This window comes from Ursus americanus, chromosome 15 (genome assembly GCF_024610735.1).
Source record: "Ursus americanus isolate L20-20 chromosome 15, mUrsAme1.1.p, whole genome shotgun sequence".
NCBI classification, from domain to species: Eukaryota; Metazoa; Chordata; class Mammalia; order Carnivora; family Ursidae; genus Ursus; species Ursus americanus.
Genome location: NC_142141.1, coordinates 8,404,043 through 8,411,739, shown reverse-complemented (window position 1 = coordinate 8,411,739; position 7,697 = coordinate 8,404,043). Strand labels below are relative to the sequence as shown.

The window sequence follows — 7,697 nt, the reverse complement described above, 5'->3', positions numbered from 1 at the left end:
AGTTATTTATGGATTTCTTTCCCCCTGAGAGTTTCCAAAATACCCAAAGAACACATGCATTAATTCACTAATTAAATAAATAACTCATAGCTCATATATGTGGTCAACAAAGGTTTTTTGAGTGCTTTGTGCCTGCTGTTGGTATCTGGGGAGGCCAAGATAAATAAGACACAATACCTGTCCTCCAGGAACTCACAATAAATTAGGGAGAAAGATGATGAAACATCAATATAGTTCTGAATAGTGTGTGCTATAGTGGAGGTATTTACTGAAAAAGCAGGAGCATCAGGAGGGAATACCTAACTCTGCTGAGGGGGTGTCAGTGATGGAAATTCATCATAAAACTGATGACTCCTCTGCTGCATCATGAAGGACAAGTAGAAGTTATCCAGGATTTTATTCCTAGTTTCCAGCACAAAACAAGTCCTCAATTCATCCCTGCAAAATGAATGAATGAATGATGGATAAATAGAGTGTAACTGAGAGTATTTTTTCTTGATCAGCATCTATGCCCTGCATCCTGGTAATAGCACCTCACCCCTGGCTCCAGAAGCGGGCCCATGTCCTAGGCCTTGGCAATCAAATAATGAACAGATCTGGCCAGTGACTGGTTCAGGAGACTGGACATGGTTGAACTTGGTATAGTGACTCATCTCAGGACCTGCTTGAGCAATTGGAGGATAGAATCTCTCTTCTTGCTGACTGGGTGCTGTGAGGTTGTCACTCTGGAGCATCTGGGGGCATCTTGGTTGGGAGAAGTCTGCTGAGGGTGAAGTTCCATAGAGAAAGCAGGACTGAGAGGTAGAGAGAAAGAAATTGGGTCCTGGTAACACTGTTTTAGCTCCTGGATCCAGCAGTAGGTCTACTCCTTAACTGTCCTTTGGATGGTCATAAAATCACCTTTTTGGGGGGAGGGGAGGTGTGAGGTGGGATTTAAGCCAGTTTTAATTGGTTCTTCTATTACTTGTGACCAAACATGCGTTGACTAATAAAGATAATAGCTATCTACAGTATAAATTGCTTCACAAATTACTGAGTTCCCCATTTCCAGAATGGTTCATGTAAAATCAAGTCTATCAGAAAAGGAAGTGCTGCATTACTGGAGAACTCTAAATCTTTTCGGTCTTGCTGATTGAGGCTCAGTTTCTGTCTGTTACCTAAGGAAGAGAGTGCTTGTTAGAGAGAGAGAGAGAGAGAGAGAGAGAGAGGAGTGGAGGAGAGACTCCACACCATAACATCACCAGATTGCTCAGCATCATTTCAGAATTACTATTTACTCTGGGAAACAAACTGAGGGCTTTAGAGGGGAGGGGAGTGGGGAATTGGGATAGGCCGGTGATGGGTATTAAGGAGGGCATGTAATGCATGGTGCACTGGGTGTTATACGCAAGTAATGAATTATGGAACTTTACATCAAAAACTAGGGATATACTGTATGGTGACTAACATAACATAATAAAAAATTATTATAATAAAAAAATACTAAAAAAAAAAAGAACTACTATTTACTTCTTGTGAGTGACAAAATATACCCAAACTGGAGAGAACTGACACACTAAAATTTTTATTAAAAAGAATCAACAAATGTGCAGGTTGGCTGAGAGAAAGAGATGTGGCCATTGAGGCATAGCGGTTGAAAAAGATATTTTTCTCTTCCTTCTTTCCCCTAAGTGCACTATCTAAAGGAGGAATTACTATCAAACACAAACATCCTCACCATAGTGACAACTTTGGCAGGGACCAGAGGAGAAAGTGCCCACTGGCCCTGTTCCCAGGGGTTTGAGTCAAGAGGCCAGGAACCTGTGTAGCACATCTGGGGGCAGGAGAGCAGACGTCTAATGGGGCAAAGCATAGAACCAGAGAAGGTGCATTTTATGAAACGGAAATACAAATAAATAGCTGACACCAGAAGACAGAGTGTCTCCTGACTATTTAGAAACCAGTGGACTCTGGTTCTATTTATAAAGATGACATGTTCCACAGGACCAGTTTTCCCTGTTACTAATAGAGGCCAAAGCATCAACATATTCCAGGCACATGTGGGAAGGGATGAGATGTAGGTTCAGAGCTCCGACCTCTTTAATGAATTCACTCTGCATCTGGGTCAGGACACGTGCAGTATGTTTTGCACTTTTTACTCTCAGTAACTAGGAGAGACATAGATGCATGGTCTTCCTCTAGATTTCCAGCCCTTTTCACCTTCCTGTCAGTTTCATCTTTCTTCTTTTTTGCTTGTCTGCCACCCCTACCTCCATTTCATTCCCTCCTAGCAGAAAGAACATGCCTGGCTGCTTAAGGGACACTGATTCTGGTCCAGAACTGGCTATTCAACTTCAGGCATCTTATTTAATCTCTCTGGACTTCAGTTTTCTCATCTGCAAAATGGTCTTATATAAGTGTTTACCTAATTCATGTTTCCCAAAATATGAAGAACTGGGCTGTATGCATGGATATTGAAGGACCTGACACATATTTCAGTAAAGAATCATATTTAACTTTGTTTTGTCAAACATGGCTCAAATTCATCTGAGAACAAAATCTCTTTAAAAAAAATAACATGGGGGCACCATGTTATTGAGCGTCCAACTCTTGGTTTTGGCTCACGTCCAACTCTTGGTTGTGATCTCAGGGTCCTGGAATTGAATCCCATGTTGGGTTCTGTGCTCAGTGAGGAGTCTGCTTGAAATTCTCACTCCTTCTTCCTCTTCCCTTCCTCCTGTGCATGTGTGCTCTCTCTCTCTCAAATAAATAAATCTTTAAAAAAAATAACATGTAGCTACATCTAACTATTCTATGGTATACAGGCTGAAAACTGCTGGTTTTGGCCAATACTTGCATTGGTTCTCTAAACTTTCTTTTTACCATCCTTCTATTTAGAGTGGTTGGGAACAAAAAGTATATTTCTCAGATTTCCTGCAGCTAGGTTTTGCATTTGGATTACATCCTACCAATAAAATGAACTCATGTGAGATGGGGAAGACATTTTCATTTCTTGCCCAATCCTGACGGATACACTAACCTAGATGATCTCTAAAAGTCTAGTTCAACTCCATGGGATTTTTATGTTTTCTCTCTTGGCCATACATTTTCTTAGGCAAAAAGCTCATTTAGCTATCATGAATCTAGTTTCTTTCTTTCTTTCTTTCTTTCTTTCTTTCTTTCTTTCTTTCTTTCCTCTCTTTCTCTCTTTCTCTCTCTCTCTCTTTTTTTCTGAGTTGTAATACATCCCAAGAAATAGACCCAGGACAAATCAGGAAAGAGTAAATGCTAGCTGGGGATCATCTTGCTCTGAAATTTCCATCATCTTCTACAGTTCATTTCTTATTCCGGGGGACATAGTTCATCTTGGGGTCTTGCAGCAATTCCCAAAAGAGAGAAACCTGCTAAAAAGTTGGAACTATAGCCATGATGCTCCATAGATCCTCTGGCCACCATTATGAGGCTGGATTGAGCTGGGTACACAGACTGTTTCCCCTCAGCATCCCCTGTTAATTTTATAGGGATGATTGTATTTCTCATCACATTCCAGGAGCATCTTAAATGCTGCTCCACTTAAAGAAGACAGCTCTAGGATGGCAGGGCCTAGCTCTGGTTCCCTGACGACTTAGTAAGCAACCTTGGTCAGGACAAACAACTACTATGTCCCTTAGATTATCTGGGTCTAAAATCAATGAAGCAGCGTTTTCCCTAGCTGCCAGTACTTTAGACAAATAGGAGATCCTGTATGTAGTGTGGTGAGTTTTAAAATTGAGCTTTTCAGGTGAGCGTCAGATACTACCAAACTCACTACGGATCTTGATTTCATGAAGGTTAAACATTGGAAGTTGAACTTATCAAAACATGGGATGAAGGGACTTTCTGGGTGGTTGGTCCTTTGACAAAATTGTAAAGTGGTTAAAATTTGTCTTTTTCTCCTTCCAAATGACAAAAGTTCAGTTTTCCAACTTTTAGCACTAGAAAGCTTTCCCTACTTTCCTCTGCCCCCTAGAATTGTGCAGTGTTTTAACTCTGTCCTTCTCAGAGTAAGGAAAAATAGTAAGCTCATTTATCCTGAGACTGTTATTTTAACCCTGGCATCCCATCAGTCCTGGATAGCTTCAGAGAGCATAAATGCCAGGGTCCTACAGCTAGAAACCCAACAGTTGGCCTTGGATGGAGCCCAGGTATACTAACTATTCCAAAGCTCCCACGGGTTGAGAACCACAAGGGTATTGTTACTTACACATGCCTCTTCAAAGAGAATCATGGAAAAATTTTCAGGGATCAACTAATCTTGTCCCACTCCTACTCAAAATTTCCATAAAGCAGATTATTGCCATTCATTTTTACTTGCAAGCTTCAAGGTTACCAAACTGGAAGTATAGCTCTTTCCATAAATAAGAAGCTCATAAAATCTTGAAATAATGTCGAGGTTAGTTCAATATGAACCTTCTATCTAGTAGCTGGTACCTTGTTCTGGAAATTCTGTGCCCATTCTGCCTCCTGGCTTGATTATGCTCAATTATCCCACCCTTGAATGCCCCCAGGACCTGGTTTTCATCCTCTGCCTCGTGTCCTGTTCCTCACCTAATCCTCCAATACTAACCTGATGACAAACACATGGGCTTTGAGTTAGGTCTTGTTCAAGTCCTGACCCCACCACTCTGTAACTCAGGATTTCTTGGGAAAATTATTTGGAGCCTTGGTTTCTTCATCTGCAGAGTAGAGATGATATTTCTTATTCTATCAGTTCAGAGTTTTACACATGGTAAATATTCAACAATTGTGAGGTCTCTTTCCCCTCAAATCTCATTGTTTACTTTGTACTTATTTCTACCTATTGTTTATATGACCATAGCCCGAAGGGTTTTTAAAGGTAGGATTTAGAGTATCGGTAGGAAGATGTTTTAGGCAGAGCAAGACCTTTGTGTTACAATTGAAATTACAGCCTACTAGTCCCCAGTAGCTCTGTCTTAGCTCCCACCATAAGGGGTCTGACCAAGGCATTCAGGACAGTGATGGGATGGAGGAAACTAACGGATGCAGTGGGAGGAGTGATTTGAAGAAACCCTTGGTAGTCACCAGTGGGAAGCTGAAAAATAAACCCAGAGAAGACATGGAAAGGACAGACCACCAGATATCCAACTAGGAAGCAGAAATCCTGGCTGGAGTCTGTTTCAAACCACAGAATCTGAATTTAGGGAAGAAAGCATTAAAAACAATAAATTACCCAAAATGGCAAATTTAAGATTCAACTGCCTCAAACTATAACAACTTAGGCACTTGTAAAAGAGAAATATTCCAGATGGCAGAGTGGAAGGATGAATTATAGAGAAGGAAGTGGCTAATATCCTGTGCAAGACTTTGAAGCAATACAAAGAGAGCTTTCCTTGCAGGAGCAAGCTGGGGAGCCTGGTGTTTCTGGAGACAGACATGGGGTCCCATTTGAAAAGGGTCAGCTGGCCCCACTGGCCAGTCCTAGGTGCTCAGGGCTCAGGTTTGGTTTCAAATTGCCTTCTGTCTTCTAAGAGATTCTGGAACAAATGGCCCTGGTGCCCTAGGAGAGGCATCTAGAGTGACTACTTAACATGTATAGGACTTTGATTTGACGTGGTCCATCTGGCCTCACTATTTAATTCAGGATCCCATGGGTCTAGGTATGATTTCAAATTGTATCTGATCTCTTTTCATCTTCTACTTCCCTTTATATAAGGTCACTCTAGCTCTGGAACCAAGGGGATTGAATCTGAACAGGTAAACTGGAGACAGGTGAAGGGATCTAACTGCATCCTAGCCAAAGGGGCCTTAGTTCTGGTTTCTTAAAATGTAGTCCTCAGACTGCATGATCTGACCATATGATGCCTCAGCATCACCTGTGAGATTACTAGAAATGTAACACCCTGACGGGTCTGTAGCAAGCCACAGACAGCAGTCTTTGATCTGCAGGATGGGGTTTGTTAAAAGTTCTCAAAAACAAGGCTTACTTCAAGAGATACCAAGTGAAATTTAGAAAAAGATGAGAGGGTAAAACTGGTTACTATACTCAGAAATGCTTGGTAATTCCAGATAAAAATAAGTACAACACACCTAAATACAGGGTGAGAGTTCATGTAACCAACAGAGATATCATTTGTCAGATTGCTTATGCCTGTACAGAAGGAGATATGATAGTTTGTGCAGCTTATGCTTATGAACTCCCAAAGTATGGTATAAAGGTTGGCCTGACAAATCATGATGTAGCATATTGTATCGGCATGTTGCTGGTCCATGGGCTTCTCAACAGGTTTGGCATAGATGAGATCTATGAAGGCCGACTGGACGTGACCAGAGATGAATACAATATGGAAAGCATTGATGGTCAACTTGGTGACTTCACCTGCTATTCGGATGTTAGCTTACCAGAACTACTACTGGAAATAAAGTTTTTGGGGCCCTCAAGGGAGCTGTGGATGGAGGCTTGTCTACCCCTCGTAGTACCAAACTATTCCCTAGTTATGATTCAGAAAGCAAGGAATTCAATGCAGAAGTACTTCAGAAGCACATCATGGGTCAGAATGTTGCAGATTATATGAGTTACCTAATGGAAGAAGATGACGATGCTTTTAAGAAACAATTCTCTCAATACATAAACAACAATGTAACTCCAGACATGATGGAGGACATGTATAAGAAAGTTCACACTGTTACATGAGAGAATCTAGTCTATGAGAAGAAGCCTAAGAAAGAAGTAAAAAAGACAAGGTGGAACTGTCCCCAAATGTCTCTTGCCCAGAAGAAAACTGGGTAGCTCAGAAGAAGGCAAGCTTCCTTAGCACTCAGGAGTAGGCTGCTGAGAGCTAATAAACCAAACCACAATTTTCTATGAAGATTTTTCAGATAAAGATAATAAACTTATTCATTAAGCAGCTAAAAAAAAAAAAAAAAAAGGAAATGTAGCACCCCAAATCTACCAAATCAGAACCTGCATTTTAACATGATCTGCAGGTCTTTCATATATGCTAAGGTCTGAGAAACAAAATACTTGTAGATTTCATATGCAAAGGAAGTATATAGGCCCACAAAGATCCCTGTAGAAAGGACATTGCCTGTGTCTAATTGTTTCAATAACAGTGCACCTCATGGAGTCACAAGTTCTTAATAGCACTGCCAAGGCCTTGATCCCTAACAATAAAGGCCTTTGGTCTGAAATTGTGTCCATAAGCAAAGAGCCATCTCGTGTTCCATCTCAGCCTTAGTTATTCTGTTCTATTGTTTCTCCTCCTTTCATGGGGCATTCCATGCCAAGTGGAGGAAAGTCATTAACATGAAAGAAAGTTGTATAAAACTGGTTTGCTATTACATTCAGAATAGTTCAGACTCCTTATTGTGGTCTCATAGGGCCCTTCATTCTGTGGCACCTGACTACTTCTTAAAATTTATTTCTTGCCCTCCGTAATGCTGCTCCAGCCATTCTGGCCCTTTTCTTTCTGGAACACACCAAGTTCATTCCCATCTCCAAGCATTTCCTGTTTCCTCTATGGGAATGCTCTTTCTTTCCTCGTGTCTTAGCATTGCTGAGTCCTCATCGCTAATGTCTCAGCACAAACATTGCTTTCCTAGAAAGACCAACCCTGCTACTCTGTCTGAAACTCCACCCACCTGTTCTAGCTCTATCAGATTATCTTGTGGGATTTTCTTCATTGAATTTAATGTTACCTGATATTCTCCTGTTTATATTT

General features: G+C 41.0%; 1 pseudogene; it reads left to right on the top strand.

Annotated features, from left to right (window-relative positions):
• The first annotated feature begins 5,960 nt into the window (after positions 1–5,960).
• On the top strand, positions 5,961–6,819 carry LOC123788620 (large ribosomal subunit protein uL18 pseudogene; annotated as a pseudogene).
• Positions 6,820–7,697: the final 878 nt, after the last annotated feature.